This window comes from Delphinus delphis, chromosome 10 (genome assembly GCF_949987515.2).
Source record: "Delphinus delphis chromosome 10, mDelDel1.2, whole genome shotgun sequence".
In the NCBI taxonomy this organism is placed as follows: domain Eukaryota; kingdom Metazoa; phylum Chordata; class Mammalia; order Artiodactyla; family Delphinidae; genus Delphinus; species Delphinus delphis.
Window position 1 is genome coordinate 67,508,246 of NC_082692.2, and position 17,455 is coordinate 67,525,700.

Sequence of the window (17,455 nt, forward strand, 5' to 3'; positions counted from 1 at the left end):
GGCTCACGGACCCAGCTGCTCCGCGGCATGTGGGATCTTCCCAGACCGGGGCACGAACCCGTGTCCCCTGCATCGGCAGGCGGACTCTCAACCACTGCGCCACCAGGGAAGCCCCTTCGGACCATTTTTGATTGGGTTGTTTTGTTTTGCTTTGTTTGACATTGAGTTGTATGAACTGTGTGTATATTTTGGAAATTAATCCCTTGTCAGTTGCATTGTTTGCAAATATTTTCTCCCAATCCGTAGGTTGTCTTTTCATTTTGTTTATGGTTTCCTTTGCTGTGCAAAAGTTTATGTTTGATTAGGTCCCATTTGTTTACTTTTGCTTTTATTTCTATTGCCTTGGGAGACCGACCTAATGAAACATTGCTGCAATTTACGTCAGAGAATATTTTGCCTATGTTCCTTTCTAAGAGTTTTATAGTATCATGTTTTATATTTAAGCCTTTAAGCCATTTGGAGTTTATTTTTGTGTATAGTATGAGGGTGTGTTCTAACTTCATTCATTTACATGGGGTGTCCCACTTTCCCACCACCACTTGCTGAAGAGACTGTCTTTTCTCCATCGCATATTCTTGCCTCCTTTGTTGAAGATTAATTGATCATAGGTGTATGGGTTTATTTCTGGGCACTCTATTTGTTCCATTGATCCATATATCTGTTTTTGTGCTGATACCACTCTGTTTTGATTACTGAGGCTTTGTAGTATTGTCTGAGGTCTGGAAGGGTTTTGCCTTCAGCTTTGTTCTCTTTCCTCAGGATTGCTTTGGCAATTCTCAGTGTTGTATGATTCCATGTACATTTTAGGATTATTTGTTCTTGTTCTGTGGAAAATGGCATGGGAAATATGATAGGGATCACATTAAATCTGTAGATTGCTTTGGGTAGTGTGGCTGCTTTAACAATATTAATTTCTCCAATCCAAGAGCATGGGATATCTCTCCATTTCTTTGAATCATCTTCAGTTTCCTTTATCAGGTAAACCGGATAATTTGAGTAAAGCACTGAACACTGTGCTGGGTATATATTAGGTGTTCAGTCATTGTTCTTCCCAGCCATGCTGTTCCCCACAACGGCTCTGGGGAGGCAGAAATGGCTTAGGGGAAATGTCAGTATCAAGTGAATGCTAAAAATGAGCACAGGGGGCTTCCCTGGTGGCGCAGTGGTTGGGAGTCCACCTGCCGATGCAGGGGACACGGGTTCGTGCCCTGGTCTGGGAGGATCCCACATGCCGCGGAGCAGCTGGGCCCATGGGCCATGGCCGCTGGGCCTGCGTGTCCGGAGCCTGTGCTCTGCGTCGGGAGAGGCCACGGCAGTGAGAGGCCCGCGTACCGCAAAAAAAAAAAAAATGAGCACAGGATCCAAAGAAGGGCCAGGATGGAAGGACATGACAGTCCTTAGGGGTGCTGGGGTCCCCTCAGTCCTGAAGTTCCAGAGGACAGGGACTACCAGTGTGCCCAGATAGGAGCAACCAGAGTGGCTTATCAGAAGCAGGACGTTTTACCTGTGGGAAAGAAGACTGGGGGTCAGAGAGGAGGCCCCTAAGCACCGGGTTAAGCTTTGGATCTGCTTAGAAATTCCTGTGAGAGGCCACTTGGTTCTTGTGGCCCCAGAGGGCAGAGCTATGATTGAGGGAGGCAAATACCATGGGCAAGGGTCATTTTTGCAGTCAGATTTTCTTCCAAACCATGGGCTGCTCCCAGAGGTAGTAAGCTCTCAGATACGAGGAATTCCTGGGGATGGAGGTTGAAATATGGGATGGAGGGTTGGAAAATACAACTCTCAAGTTCACTTTCCTCCAAAAGTCTGGGATTCGTAGCTCCTGGGAGAAGGAAAGGTGGTGGGCAGCTTGCAGTGCCAGGCTGGGGTCCAGGATCTGTCGGGAAGAGAGAAGACAGGTCCCGCAGAGGCTTGGGGGTGCAGCGCATTCCTCCAGTCACTGGGGACACCTTCATAGCCCCAGGCCACTGATTTTCCCTCTGGGGGGCTCCTGGCCCAGAAGTGATGTGTCTTCACTGAGGAATGTGAGCCTGTCTTCCACATGGGGGCAGCACAGGACTGCAGATGGAGTGGGGCCACCGCAGGCCACCTGGAGCTCCCCTCCTTTGGGAAGAAGTCCTTTGAGCCTCCCAGACCTCTCACACCCCTGCTTCTGGCATCCATTCCCCACCCCCCCACAAGCCCCTGTCTGCCCATTCTTGACAGGTTCTCTGGGTAGGTTGTCTCCCCTGGCTTCAAGCTCCTGGTAGTGGTGGTATAGGGTGTCTTTCCCCAGAGAGGGAACAGGGCAGAGAAAGTGGAGCCTGTGGGTATCCCTGGGCACAGCCCCTGCTGGTCCACATCAGAGTTACTAGAGGCTATGTCTGTTTGGGGTTAAAGGAACGGGTTTGTTTTTTTTTAATTAATTTATTTAATTTGGTTTTTTTGGGCTGTGTTGGGTCTTCATTGCTGCACACAGGCTTTCTCCAGTTGCGGCGAGCGGGGGCTACTCTGCATTGTGGTGTGCGGGCTTCTCATTGCGGTGGCTTCTCTTGTTGCAGAGCATGGACTTCAGAGTGCAGGCTCAGTAGTTGTTGTGCACGGGCTCTAGAGCGCAGGCTCAATAGTTGTGGCACACGGGCTTAGTTGTTCCGCGGCATGTGGGATCTTCCCGGACAAGGGATCGAACCCATGTCCCCTGCATTCTTAACCACTGCGCCACCAGGGAAGCCCAAGGAATGGGTTTTGACATCAGACTGACTCGGATTCAAATTCCTTCCTCCTTCCCTCCCTCTCTCCCTTCCTCCCTCCCTCCCTCCCTCCCTGCCTCCCTGCATTGGGTCTTAGTTGCTGCACGTGGGATCTTCATTGAGGTACGTGGGATCTTTTGTTGTGGTGCACGGGCTCTTCATTGCGGCGCTGCGCTTCTCTCTAGTTGTGGCATGCGGGTTTTTCTTTCTCTAGTTGTGGCACGTGGGCTCCAGGGCGCATGGGCTCTGTAGTTTGTGGCACGCGGGGTCTCTTGGTGAGGTGCACAGGCTCAGTACTTGTGGTGCACGGGCTTAGTTGCCCTGTGGCATGTGGGATCTTAGTTCCCTGACCAGGGATCGAACCCGCATCCCCTGCGTTGGAAGGCGGATTCTTTACCACTGGACCACCAGGGAAGTCCCTCGGGTTCAAATTCTGACCACTGCTCACCAGTGGAGTGACTTCATCTCTCTGAGCCTCAGTCTCTTCGCTTGTGACAGAGGAGGGAGTGCAGAGCAGGCAGGAAGCCTCCTGGGGCCTGGCTGAGCATTCCCGAGACCACACAGAAGCCTTGGGAGCTGGCAGGGTTCCCATCACCCTATTTCACAGATGGGGAGATGGAGTCCTTGGGCATGACTTGCTAGAGGTCCCACAGCCAAATGGAGAGCTACTGTGGTCCAGATGCCCCCCAGGACCAGAGGAGCATGGGATGGTGTGTGCCCAGTGAGGTCATGGAGGAAGCCCTGTGACACTGACCGGTGACCTGGAAGAAGCCCTGGCCTCTATGGCCAACAGATGCCCAGAGTGGGGGAGGGTCCGTTGTGCTGGCTCTGCCTCCACTCAGACTCACTGGGCCCTCCCAGAACACGCCTAGAAAGGAGGGGGTGTTGGTGTTGGTGGCAGTGTCCCTGGGAGGAGGACAGGCTCCTGCCAGTTTTGGATGGGGCTGGGGTCTGTGAGCCTCAGGCAGGCAGGGACTGGCCAGGCTTGAAGGAGGGGGCGCTCAGCAGTACAGAGGACTGACCTGCCAGGAAGGGAGGGATGGAGTAGGTGGGCAGGAGAGGGGGCTGGACAGAGCAGGACTGCACCTCTAAGGGGCTCCCCCAGCTCTCACCCCTGCTTCCAAGGTGAAAAAAGAGCATGTGAAAAAGAGCAATGAAGCTGAGGATTGGGAGGCACCCCCTCTCTTCCCCCCAGCAGCCTCCAGTAGAGCCAGCAGTGTCACTGCCATGGCAACCGCAGCCCCTCCAGCTTCCCTTTCTCCTTTAGCCCCATCCTGCTTGGATGCCCCTATGGCCTGTGTGTGTCTTCCTAGCCCAGGGAAAGAGGCTGGGGGTAGGGGAGGCCTCCTTTCTCAGCCCCCGTTATGGCCCAGGGGCTGGATCCCAGGACCACCCCTGCCTCAGGATCAGGTGGAAGATTCTTTAAGTGTGCGAGAGGGAAGGGTGTAGTAGCTTTTGCAATAATTATTCTGAATGAACAAGGCGGCTATCACCTCCCTAAGGTTTCAAACCCCCAACTCTCAAAGTCCCTATTCTCTCCCAGGACACAGAGGCTGCGACCCAGGAGCCCCTGGCAGAGTTGAGAAAACCAGCATTGGGGCAGGGGCCTTGAAGATCATCTGGTTCCCGTCTCCAAGCCTATAGGTGGGGAAGCTGAGGTCTGGAGAGGAGCAGGGACTTGCCCAAAGCACACAGAGGGTATGTGGCAAAGTCAGGCAGGGAACCAGGGTGGTCAGACCAGGGGGGTTTGGGGCAGGCAGTGAGGGCCAGGAGGTCTGTGTCCCACAGTGGGGGGCCAGGTCTGGGGAAGGCTCTGGGCCTGCCCTTGCCTGCTCCTCATTTAGTGCTTCAGTAAACCCCCTCCCAGCCTCAGTGCATAATGGACTGAGTGAGAGGGAGGAGGCCTGGCCCTGTTTAGGGAGGAACAAGGGACACCAAAAAGAGCAGAAAGGAGCTGGGGATCTGAAGAGGGGCACAGTCAGGAGAGCTAGGGACCCTAAAGGTCCCATTGAGTGCCCCTGAGCGAGAAGGGCTTGTGGCCCTAGACAACAGGCTTTGGCCCAAGCACCGCTCTTTCTAAGCTGTGGGTGCCTGGGCAAATCACCCAGATTCCCAGTGTCTCACTCACCCTCACCTCACTCTCCTGCTGCCCCTGCCCCATGTAAAATGGGGTCAGCCACACAGGCTGGGGGGAGATTCTCCGTGATGGAGCAAACAAACAGAAAGGATGATTCCTGGCTCCACTTAGGAGATCGGTGGATGGGCCCTGTGAGGCTCTGAGCTCGAAACCCTTATGTCTGCTGGGCCAGGGCTACTGCCACGGTCACCTGGAGCATCTATTATGTGCAGAGCCTGAGGGGCTGGGACAGGAGGAAGCTGTGGGCACAGGACCCCAAGATGTAGAACAGAGAGGGGTCCATCTAGGCAGGAGCCTCTGGGGTTTGGAAGAGGGACTCTGCAGCCTTCCTGGGAGAGGAGGGATGCTGCTGGGGCTCAAACGCAGGTCGTGTAAGGTCAGGGAGAGGTGGGAGGGGCTGAGCGGGCACAAGCTGGCATTTGCTCCCTATGACTCCCTGGCACCGGACCCCAGCTGATCAGGGCCTCCCTGAGCTGTCACTGCACCCCCAAAGCCCCAGGGGCCTGGCCCACAGTGGGTTTCCTCACCTTCCAGCACACAGTCCTAAATCCAGGGCCTGGGCAGGAAAGGGGCATCCTGCTAGGGCCGGGAGCCAGGAGCTGTGCATCAGCTGTTGCCAGTGCTCGCCACACCCGCAGAGTGGCTTCTCTTGTTAATCCCATGTTGCTGATGAGGAAACAGAGGCCCAGAAAGGTAAAGTGTCTTGCCCAGGGTCACCCAGCTCTTTCTCCTCTGTCAAGGCCACTCCTGGAAGCTCTTCTGGGCTTGGATGCTGCCTGAGACGCACACTGATGACAGCTTGGGAGAAGGAGGGCCACGGCCTACTTGAGGAGCGCGCGTCTGAGAGAGTGTGCTGTGGCATCCACAGCAGGTGGGAACCCCGTACAGCATTGCCAGTCCTTCCTTTCTGTGTCCCCCTACACCTGTTCATTAGTTGGTCGTCACATTCTCAGGCCTCACAGTCTGTCCACTGGTAAAGGTTGGAGGGCATGACCTAGATGCTGCCTTGACACTTAGCAGCTGGGTGACCTTGAGCAAACGCTCTGTCCTCCTGTGGCTCTGTGACCTCCCTTTGAGATGGGGACGAGGGCACCACCTACTACACTAGGGGTTGTGGGGAGGCTCCAGGGACCCTTCCTTGCCAAGTGCTTACGGGGCCTGGCCCACGGTCTCTGTTCCTCGTTTTTGTTTTGTTTTGCCACACCACGCGGCACGTGGGATCTTAGTTCCCCAACCAGGGATTGAAGGCGCACCCCTGCAGTGGGAGTGTGGAGTCTTAACCACTGGACCGCCAGGGAAGTCCCTCTCTGTCCCATTTGATAGCCCCTCTGGGACAAGGCTTGAATCAGCCAGAAGGCCAGGCAAGTGATAAAGGGATCCCTCCGTGACCCCCAAATTCCCCTGGAAACACGTAGGCTGCCCACCCCCAAGGCACCCCGCCCAGAGCGGGATGGGAGAGTAGGGATGGCTCCCCCTGACGCCCTCTTCACCATCCGCGGGGATGACGGGGATGGGGCCAGGAGAGGGCGGGCTGAGGACAGCTGTTGAGTGGTGGCGGTGAGGGGCATGTGGGGGACCCCGGCCACCCCTAACAACCGGGTCCCAGCACAGGGAGCCCGCGGGTGAGAGACCCAGGGTCCTCGCTCTGTCTCAGAGCTGGCCCGCCTGCCTGGCACGAGCCCTCCAAGCACTGGTTTTAATCTATCTTTTTTTGCAAGCAGCTCCTGGAGGTGCGGGGGCGGTTTCCCCTTGACTCGAGTCTCTAGGAGGATGCGGCTTGGCTAAAAATAACTCGAATTACTGTGCTCCCGCCCCGAGGCCGGAGGAGGGGCCTGGGGGGGCGGGGGGGGGGGGGGGGCTGTGGGGGCGGGAGCCCGGAGGGAATGTTGCAGCAGCAGTGGGGAGGGGGTTCCCTGAAAGGAGCTGGAGAAACGCGGATATTGGCAGGTGGAAAGGGGTGCAGGACATGCAAGGGAACGGCCCTTTCTCACCCACTTCTCTCCAGGGAGGCCAGTGCTTCTGGAGCAGAGCTGGGGGTGAAGGCTGGCCCTGATCCCTGGCCCCACACCATGGAGGGGGCCAGCCTTGCTGGGTGGTAGCAGTGGGCTCCTTCCAGCAGGAAGTCTGTGTTTGGAGGAGACCACCCCGCTTCAGCTCAGCCCTGTTGAATGCAAGCAGTGACAGCAGGGGGCGCAGATCTGGGCTCCTGGTCCCCAGCTCTCCTTCCCTGCGGCCTGACACTGAGCCCCAAATCCTCATCCAAAAACGGTGCGACTGCAAAATTAAGCACCTGACTCCTGGGCACTCCAAGGCCTCCTCTCCCAGCCCCACCTGCGCCTTCTGTCTGGAGAGGCAGCATTAGGCTCCCTGTCACACCCTTGGTATAGGGCTGAGAGCCCATCGTGTGACCACTCCTCAGAGCAGGGTGGAGGCTGTGTCAGGGTCCGGGAGGCCCTAAGCCAGGCAGGATCTGGGGTCCTCCGCACAAAGGGGGGCTGGTCAAGGAGGGTGGGGACTCCAGGTGCCCATGGGATGGGGGAGGTAACGGTGGGGCCCAGACAGGAGGCTGGGGACAGGCTGCACAATGGGCTGCTGGCCCTGGTGGCCTTCTGGTGCTGCCCTCTCTGCCATCCCCAGCTTCACACCACAGGGCTGAGACAGTGCAAGAAGGAGCACAAGAGGCTCAGTGGCAGGGCATGGATCATGTGGTGGAGAGGGGACAGCATGGCTGCCCTTTGCACACACACAGACCCTGCAGAGGCAGTGGGAAATGCACTGGAGGGGGGCCAATCAGCCCTGCAGCAGGGAATGGGCTGGGACATACAGGTCCCTGGGTAGGGGCCCTCCATGCGCCATGCCTCAGCTTTCTCATCCTTAGGGGTGGCCATGGGATGCCTTGGAAAGCGCCTTAGATGGAGAGCAAAAGAAGCTGAAGCAGGAGTAGGGAAAAGGGCAACGGCAACGAAGTCAGCTACCCCTGCCCGCCACTGAGCACTCACGGGGCTCCCTGTGAGGGCGGTCCTAAGATTACCCCCACTTTACACATGAGGAAACTGAGGCTCAGAAAGAAGAATTGACTCATCCAAGGTTGTAGACCTTGTGCAAGATGAACTGGGCCTTTGAACCCAGGACCATCCGACTACACAGTGTTTCTCCATTTCATCTTGAACATGGAGCCAGATGTACTTATGAGGTTGACTCAAGGTGGGGTGCACGGGTATTCATCCAGATATGAGATACACAGAGTCGCTTCAGCTGGACCCCTACCCAGACCTACCAATCCCCTGCCCCTCCAGGGTTGGCTCAGGTCACAGGGAGCCTCGTTCTGGGGCACCAGTGTGCCTGGGAAGTACCTGTGTGTGCAGGGGGGTCGGGGAGAAGAGGGAGTGTGTACTCTGCCGGGATGGGAACAAGACAAGTGATAACAATAATGATAATAAAATCCCCCCAAAATAATGATGTTTTTAGCAGCACTGTTCCTGAGGAGAAACTAAGAGCAACACAAACATCCAGTAAGAGGAGAATTGAGAAATCAACCACAGCTCCCACAGCAGCAGGGGTGAGTCCTAAACCATAACGTAGAATGAAGAACACAAATTGCAAGAAACTACGTTCAGTTCAAAGCCATTTCTATAAAGTCCCCCACCAGAGTAAAACTACACAATACTGTTTTAGGCATTCATATGTGGATGATAAAGCTCTTACAAAAGAGCAGAAGTGATAAACCAAGATTCTTGGTACACTGGGGGAGGCAGGAGTTGGGTAGGGGTGGCACACACAGGGAGATTCCACCAGTGAACGTCTGTTACTGGCCCACGGGGTGCCAGGCGCTATTTGTGGTGCTGGGGGCGGGGCATGCGGGTACAAGCAAGACAGACGTGAACCCCAGGCCTCATGGCCCTTACAGTCTCACGAGACACACTTCCTTCCTGTTCTTGTGCTGTGGAATAGGTCACCAGTGTCCATTATGTTATTATGTATTGTCACAGATATTCCTTTACATTAATCAAATACTGTATTTAAAGAGATAAATAAGGAATAAACACAAATGTAATTGACCTCCCCCTTAAAAAAATCCCACCCAAGTTGGTGAGCTCTGGAGGCTGAACTCCTCTCCCTGTCTCCTCTCATTGATACTCCATCACATTGATCCAGGAGTCCCAATCCCTGGACCCCATCCCCCCTCCAATCTCCAGTCGCAGCTGAATGTCCCACAAGGTTATTCCCTCAGGCAAAGGTAAAAATGGCTTGGAGTGCAAGATTGGTAGACAGGGCAGGGTGCTCAACCTCTGGGAGAGCCAGAGCCAGTTGGGGAGATAAAATGCAATGGAGGGAGGTGCAGAGCCTGGGAAAGATCCCTCCTCTTTCTGGCCCAGGGCTCTTGCACAACATTAGTAGAGGTGGAGGGTGCAGTAGGTGGGAAGTAACAGGCCTGCTCTGTCTCAAGCTCTTCATCTTCACCTGGGGGGCTCCGTCTGCCATCCGTCTGTCCATCCATCCAGCCAACTATACACCGTATAATGGACATAGGTGACCTACCACACAACACAAGACCAGGAACAAAATGTGCCTTGTGAGACTGTAAGCTGCATGAGGCCTGGGGTTCATGTCTGTCTGGCTTGGCTTGTGCCTACATCCCTGCCCCCCATCCCAGCTCCCCTGCACAGCCCTCTTGGGGCAGGGCCAGTCTAGCCACCCTCACCCGATGGCCTGGTACATGGTAGATACTTGCTGAGGGGTACCCGGCCTCACCGTCACTGCTTTCAGCAAAAGCAGAAAAGGATGCACCTCCAGGCCCTCACATGTGCTGTTCCCTCTGCCTGGAACAGTGCACCCTCCAACCTGGCTCAGCCTAAAGGTCATCACCTCTGGGAGGCCTTCCAGGACCACCCCAGCCAGGCCAAGCCCCTCTCTCCACACCTCCCCCAACACCACAATCTGTATCATGGTCATGCTTTGTCTAGGTCCATCTCTCCTTCTGAGTGGGGGGACTCCAAGGTCAGGCCCAGGTCCTCCAGCATCTGGGCTGGGCCAGGGCCCACAGGAGGCTCTCAGCTTCATCTTCTCAGCCATTCTTACACCTGAATACAGTTTGGCATTTTTTTCCCTGGAGGAGCCAGGCCCAAGGGGGAGGCCAGCCACTTCAACAGCCCCCGCATCTCTTGGACTCCACTTTCTAGGTCTTTGCCCCTCCCCCAGCAGTCCGCCCATCTTCCACCCTGAGGGCTACCGGGGCTCCACACATCCATCTCTTCTCTTCTAGAGCTGCCCTCAGCAGGAGAGATAGTGGTGGGAAGTGTCCAGGGCTGGGAAAATGGGGCTACAGGAGATCCCTGGGAGAACCCTCCCCCCCAGCTCTCTATGTCCACAGCCTGTGAGGGATGCAGGGTGGGGGATGGGAGAGATGGCAGTGGCTGGTCATCAGTTCAAATCCAGGTCACTCCCAGCCTGCTTAGCAGCCGTCGATAATTAGGGGCCAGCAGGATGTGGGCAGGTGGGTGGCAGGAGACCTAATTGTCTGACTTTTCAGGTAATTAACGGGAGGCTGTCTGGTCTGTCCCCGCGGGGCCCAGCATCCGCCACCCCATCCCCTGGGCAGCCCCAGCCGCCTAATGAGGCCAATTATTGAGTGGTGCCCGGGCCCTCATTAGTCACCTGGAAGGGTCATGTGGGAATGGCACCGGGGGTGGGGCTCAGCCAGCCATGGTGGAGGCTGGGAGCCCCCAGCGATCGGGATGCAGGATGTGCTGCCTGTAGGTCTCTGCAGCTGCACGCTGAAGGTAGCCCACCCACACTTGGGACCTCACTTCTTGCCTCTGCTCTCAGGGCAGCAGCTTTAGGTCAAATCCTCTCCCTGCCATTTCCCAGCTGTGTGGCCGTGGGAGTGTCACTCCCCCTCTCCTACCCTCTGTTTCCTGAATCAGAGATGATGGATGTAAAATGCCTGGGGCACAGTGGGTTCCCAGTGCACAGGTGCTCACCTTCTCCCCACGGGGCCAACTCCTTTCCTTCACTCTTGAGGAAATGTTGGCCCAGAGTGGGTAGGGCCTAAGGTCACTGGTGTGTCCAAAGCCCACTCTGCAGGGCCTGGGCGCCAGGGAGGGCAGCAGGGATGCTGAGGGATGGCCCTCTGGGATTCGCCCAAGGGACCTCAACAGCAGGGCAGGGGAGTCCTGGGAGGAGTCATAGAGGCGATCTGGCCAAGGAGAGGGGGCACCCAAGAGCAGCTGGACTTTCCGGACACCTGAGCAGAGTGGCGATGGGGAAGCAGGAAATCTCTAGGAAATGCGGGGCTTTGGAGATCATGATGGAGCCGGAGGCCCTCCACTCCCTGAATGCTCCAGGACACTCAGGAAAAGCCCACAGGCATGTGACGGTGCCACAGCCTGCTGTCCAAGGCAGGGATCCATTCTTTCTTGGTTGGTCCACACCAATCTTGGCCCAGGAGATCACTGTGCCTTCAGATGTTGAGTGTTTTTGGCTTCTGTGGCTTCTTTGTTTTAAGAATTCTGTGACCTAATTCCATGCTGACAAATTCCGTGCTGTTCTGGCTCCTATAATCGTCAGCTAATGCTACTTTTGGTCCTCCTGCCAGCCCAGAATCTTGGTCAAGGGTTTCCAAACTGTGTCCCCCAGGAGCCCTAGGGTGGGAGCAGAAGGGGGGGGGCGCTACTGACCCTCCAGTTGGAACAGCTGGACTTTGATCTTTTTTTTTTTTTTTTTTTTGTGGTACGCGGGCCCCTCACTGCTGTGGCCTCTCCCGTTGCAGAGCACAGGCTCCGGACACGCAGGCTCAGCGGCCATGGCTCACGGGCCCAGCTGCTCCGCAGCATGTGGGATCTTCCTGGACCGGGGCACGAACCCATGTCCCCTGCATCGGCAGGCGGACTCTCAACCACTGTGCCACTAGGGAAGCCCTGGACTTTGATCTTTGATAAAATATTAATAGCTGCTCCTTCATGAGCTCTTGCCGTGTACCAGGCATGCACCAGGCCTCTGCCTCAGCAATTGCATTTGTCCTCAAAAAATCCCACGAGGAAAGTAGCATCACATCCCCATTTTACAGATCAGGCTGCTGACACTGTTGGAGGCTGAGGCTAAGCGGCATTCTCCAGGGCTCACAGCCTGTGGGAAGGAGAGCCGGGACTTGGACCCAGTTTCCACTCTGAGCTGCTGTGAATATGGGTTCTGTGGCTAAGAAGAAAACTAGGTGCCGGAGTTTGAGGGGAGTGTCCCATTTATCATAATTTGTTTCCTCCAGAGCTGAGTGTGTGGGTGCGCCTGCCTCTCTGCCCCAGAAGAGCGTGGCCTCAGCCCCAGGTCGCCCAGGGCCTCTACGCCCCACCACGTGGTGTCTGTGTGCACGAGGGCCCATCTGCCCATCTGTTTCCCTTCCCTCTGCTGTGGGCTCTGCTTCCCCGTGGTCCAAACAACAAGATCCAGCCCAGAAACAGCATATGTTTCCAGCCTCTGCTAGTCCAAGTCATAAATCGCCTGGTGTGATGTGCTCCTTGTGTCAGCTTGTTTCAAAACTCAGGGTGGAGGTGGCTGAATGAGTGTGAGGAGAATGCAGGGCCTCCTCCAGGCTGAGAAGCTGAGAGCTGGGAGCCGGGGTGAGTCCAGGACTGAGGCTCAGGAAGGGAGACAGGGACTAGGCCTGGAGCTGGCTTGGGGGCTCAGCCTGGGGCGGGAACCAGCAGGTAGTGGCCTGGATTCAAGCTGGGCCTAAGGGCTGAGACTTAAATGGGAGCTGAGGTCAGAGATCAAAGGGTTGGGCTTCTTGTCCAATGGTCAGAGGTCCAGACTTGACTTGGAGTCAGGGGTCAGAGGGCAGGGGCTATTGCTCAGAACTTGATGGGGATGGAGAACTAAGCTCAGTTTGGGGTGAAGGCCAGCCCTCAGGCTGAGGTAGGGTTAGAGGTTAGAGGTCAGAATCAGTCCAGTGCTGAAGGCCATAGCTAACTGAGAAGGAGGTCCCCAAAGACTCAGAAGTCTGCCTGCTCTATCCTGGAAGTGGCGTGTGCCAGGACCGGTGACAGAGGGATGCCTGTGATAAATAAGACGGGGCTTCCAGGGATTGACCATGAGTTTGAAAAGGACTGGGCACAGATCTTACGTCCAAAGCCACTAGAGCAAGGCTGGGGGCCTGGCCTCCAGTCCCAGCTCCCTGCCCTCAGGATGGGAGCCTTGGTTGCTTATCTCTGAAGCGTGGATGGCCACAGCACCTGCCTCCATGTTGATCACGCTCCATCCATGTTGCTGATTTCTACCCTCAAGACTGTGTGCCCTGGAGTGGGGGTAGATGAGTGAACACAGTGAGGGTGAGTGGTCAAGGCAGGTATGTGAGATGCTTCTGTGGCATGGGGGGCGGGGGGGTCTCAGGAGAGGAACTGTGCCAAGGCCTTAGGTCCCCAGTCACCACCCAGGGCTCTGTCACTCCCAGGCTGCCCCAGAGAGGTGACCCTGCAGCCAGTTCAGGCCTCAGCTGCCCCCCCGAGCCGTGTGTGAGCAGCACCGTCCCGGGCGTTTTTTCCAGGCCTCCGTTCTGCCAGCTAGGTTTTCCCACCTCTTCTCCGTTCTGGGCCCAGCATGGCCAGAGATCTGGGGACAAGCCCACACAGCCGCCAGTTGGGGAGCTAGGATGGAGGAGGCAAAAGCAGGAGTGAGAGGCCAGCAGGCAGAGAAGGGTGCCAAGGAGGAAGCCTTATCACAGGCCTCTCTGTTCTCATCTCCCACAAGGCCTGGTCACGAACCAGCCTCAGCTGTTGACCCGCCGCTGGGGTCCTGACCCCAGAGGTCTCCCCCCTCCCCACAGGGGAGCACAGGGAGATTCAACAAGGGGGGAACCAGGCATGTGTGAGGGTGTGGGGGCTGGAGGGAGGTGAGAGAACCCCTGGGGGACAGGAATGGTGGAGAGCCAGCAGAGGACATGTGGACAACAAGAGGGCTGCCCTGCCTGCCCAGGATGCAAGGCCTCCAGGGTTTGGCTATGAAAGTCCCAGTCACCTCCTCCAGCTGAGCTATTAATACCCAGCTAAGACCCACGCACCCTTGCTGGGAGGACGCCGAGTTCCTTGGGGGCTAAAAACGGTCTGCGGTGGGGGTGGGCCCGGTGTCCTCCCTCTCTGCTTGTCAGAGGAGCTGGGGCCAAAGTCCATGCTGGCCTGGAAGGGGGCCAGAGCCAGGGTCGGGGTACAGAGGGTGACTGAACCCTGGGGTGGCCTGAGGATTCCAGGCAGAAGCAGGAAGGCACTCAGCCAGTCCAGTCCCCGTTGCTCAGAGACCTGAGGGTGGCCCGGGGGCCTGCCAGTGGTCCCACCCAGGAGACCCGCCTGGCTTTCTGGCTCCTTGCCCCACCTAGGCCTTTGCCTTTCCCCCAGGCCTCAGCTTGGTCTGCCCCAGGCTGCAGTGGGGCTAGCTGCTGAGGGCTGCCTGCCTGTCTTCTGCCCAGAGGGGCCTAGAAGGGAAAGGGAGCTCCAGGGAGGGGACAGGTTCGGAGCCTCTAGTGGGATCGGGCCACCTAAAGCAGAGCCATTCACGTTCATTCACTGAGCTTCATGTGTGAAATTTCGATTATTCATAGCATTCTCTCAGGAGGGAGTTACTGGCAGCACCATTTTATAGGTGAAGAAACTGAGGCTCGGTCATCTCCTCAGAGCCTGAGCTGGCTAGACCTGGTTTGTCAGACTCCAGACCCTACCTTGTGTTGCCTCCCGTTATGTCATTGCAAAAGGAGATTTCTTGGTTTGTCCTGGGGATCCATGAAACAGGTGTTTCCATCAAAAGGCCCTGATCACTGTAGTGTCCCAGGCCCACCAGAGTGGCCACACCAAGAATGAGAGGCCTGCATGGGCACCTTTCTCCTGCATTGGTGAACCCCCCTCACGGGGATCGTCAGCCACTTCTTCCCTCATTCCTGGGGCTCAAGGACACATCCTGGGAGCCTGTGCTAGTCTTCTGGGCTCGAGGTCACCCAAGGCCACCTGCTCCGTGCTGTGTCCCCTCCCTTCCCATGATAGATGCTCCAGGATCCAGACACCGACCCCAGAAGAGCACAGACTTGGCCAGGAGAGTCCAGACGAGAAAGTGGTTGAGAGGTGTCAGCCCCGGAGGCCCCCTGAGCCGGAAATCCCGACAGCTGCCTGGCTTATGGGTCCTGGGCACTGGGCCCTGACCCAGGGCAGGCAGCAGCCGTGTCAGGTGTCCAAAGGAGCTGGGGGAGGTTATGGCTGGAGCCAAGCCTGTCTGCCTGTGGTTAGTGAGGCTGTTGACACCTCCTGGGCTGCCAAGGCAGAGCGGCACCAAGGGGCTGGGGGAGGGGTCCTCGCTTAGCCTGGAGGGTCTGAGGGGAGAGACAGGCCCTGACTTGAGGGTCTGGGGAAGGAAGCACAGTCCTGTCCTAAGCTGAGAGAGACCTGGCCCTGCCTGAGAAATCTGAGGAGGGGGACAGACCCCTAGCTTTGGGGGCTGGTAGAGGGGGTATATTTCCAAATGGCCGGTGGGGAGTAAGGTGTGGGGGGTTGTCCCAGCCTGACACCAGGACAGCAGGGAAGGCTGCCCGTATCCTGGGTTCAGGGGGAAGCTCTGAATCTGCCGGCCTCCATTCCTGGCTGGGAGGCACGTGCCTCTGCAGGACAAGCAGGAGGCCTCTGGCCTCAGGCTGACCATACAAACAGCCCCAGGGTTTCACTTCCCCGGGAGAAAAGGAGAGGCCTAACCTTGCCTGGATTTTCCTTAACCCCCCCGGAGAGGGTCTTTGCCTCTGCGCTGGTGGTGATGGGGGACAGACTAGCGTCAGAGAGCCCGTTCCAGGGGAGCCCTCCCAGGATGGACCCCCCTGCTCATTTGATCCATGCACCTCAGCTCTCCTGATGCCCATGTGCCCCCCCGCCGGAGCCACCTCCCCAAGCAGTCTTCCTGGATTGATAGAGGTGAGGAGGCACTATACTTCCAACTCCCACGCCAGGCTGGAGTGTCCATGGCTACCCCATCTTCTTGGGGCCCCTGCCAGCCAAGCCTGACCTCATGAGGCTTTCCTTTCCTTTCACTTTCCTTTCAACACACCCTCCCTCCTGGCTCCCTCCTAGACCTCCAGGCCTCTGGTTCTCTGGCTGAACCAGCCCCTTGGCCACACCAGGTCTGGGGTCCTCTCCCATCTCAGCTGTCCCTGCTGCTCAGTCTGGGGCTCAGTCCCCTGCCCTGTGTCTGTCTCTTCTCTCTGGGTTTATCTTTGTTCTCTGGGCTCTGACTCAGACCTGACTCTGTCTCTCTGTTTTAGTCTCCATCTCTGCCTCTCTCTCTATATCTGTCTGGCTCCCTGACCCAGTCTCAAATGCCTCAGTCTTTCTGTCACTGTTGCTCTAGGACCCGGTCCTGGCAGTGTCTCCTCTCCCCACCTGGCCGGGGCACCTGCTCAGACATCTGCTCTGCTGTCTGCTCGCTGGGCCCCACGAAGAGCTCAGACAACACTTGTGGTCTCAACTCTGGCCCAGTTCCAGGGGAACTGCTGTGATTCCCAGAAGGTGGGTGAGGGAGAGACAGGCCAGAGGGCCATGTGCTTGCCTGTCTCTTGAGGGGCTAATGGCCCTGGGCTTTCCTCTGCTCAGGCCACGGCTACCAGTGCCACAGGCTTCACATTTTACCCCACCACTGACGGCTGTGGGACTCCGGGCAGGTTCTGAGCTCGTGTCCCCTTCTCCATAGTGGGGCCAATAGGGCCGACTTCAGCAGGTGTCAGAGGATGGAATGTCAGCGCACTTGGCGGGCACTTGGCACTGGGCCCAGCGTGTAGTAGTGCTCCATAGAGTCCCCATGACTGTTACTGTGACTGTAATTCCCCAAGGTCCCCGGAGTCATGATAGGCAGAGTGGGGGATGGGCTGAGCTTCTGCTGTTTGAGGTGTCCCATGTCCACCTGCGTCCCATACCCGTCTCTTCCTCTGTTGGACAAAAGACCTCTTGCTATACCTGGGACCTTCCTGTCCTCAGATTCTGTCTGAATTGCACACTGGTGCTCACCAAATTAATTACTGCTGGCTTGGGGATATATTTTTTTAAGAAGACATTTTTCCAGGGGGAAAAACACGCAGGAGCTATAATTAGTTGGGAAGAGGAAAGAGGTGCGGAGCGTGTGAATCATCAGCCCCAGTGATAGACGGTTAGAGGCTGAGCAGAAGTTGCGGGAGAAGCTGCTGGAGTGTGGGTGAGTTGGGGATGGGGTGCTGCCCCCAGGCAGGCCGGGGTCGTCAAACACCAGGCATGTTCAGGGATGGGGACTTTATCTGTCACCCTGAAGTCTATGCCCTCCCCCACAAGGCTCTGTCACCCATCACCCTCTCAAGGTCCCAGCTTCTCAGCTCCCCTGCACGTCCTGCCTGCCCTGACTGTCCCTAGGGCTTTTGTCCACCTTATCCCAAGGCCAGTGCCAGTCCCTGCTGGCATGTACCTGGGCAGAGAGCCTTGCAGCTTGAATGAGGAGAGAAGCTGTGCAGGGTTTGAGGTGCAGGGATTGTAGACCATCTAGACCAGCTTCTCATTCATTCACTCACGTGTTCATCGAATACTGAAATGCTGCTGTGTGCCTGGTCCAC

At 56.8% G+C, this 17,455-nt stretch overlaps 1 long non-coding RNA gene across 1 annotated transcript in view; it reads left to right on the forward strand.

The window, feature by feature from the left end:
• LOC132432352 (uncharacterized) overlaps positions 1-17,455 on the forward strand; it is a 70,838-nt gene that overhangs the window by 4,990 nt on the left and 48,393 nt on the right. Inside the window, exons 2-4 of the long non-coding RNA XR_009520877.1 lie at positions 4,273-4,427; positions 5,607-5,737; positions 8,335-8,425. This is a non-coding gene — a long non-coding RNA (uncharacterized lncRNA). The remainder of the gene's footprint in view (positions 1-4,272; positions 4,428-5,606; positions 5,738-8,334; positions 8,426-17,455) is intronic.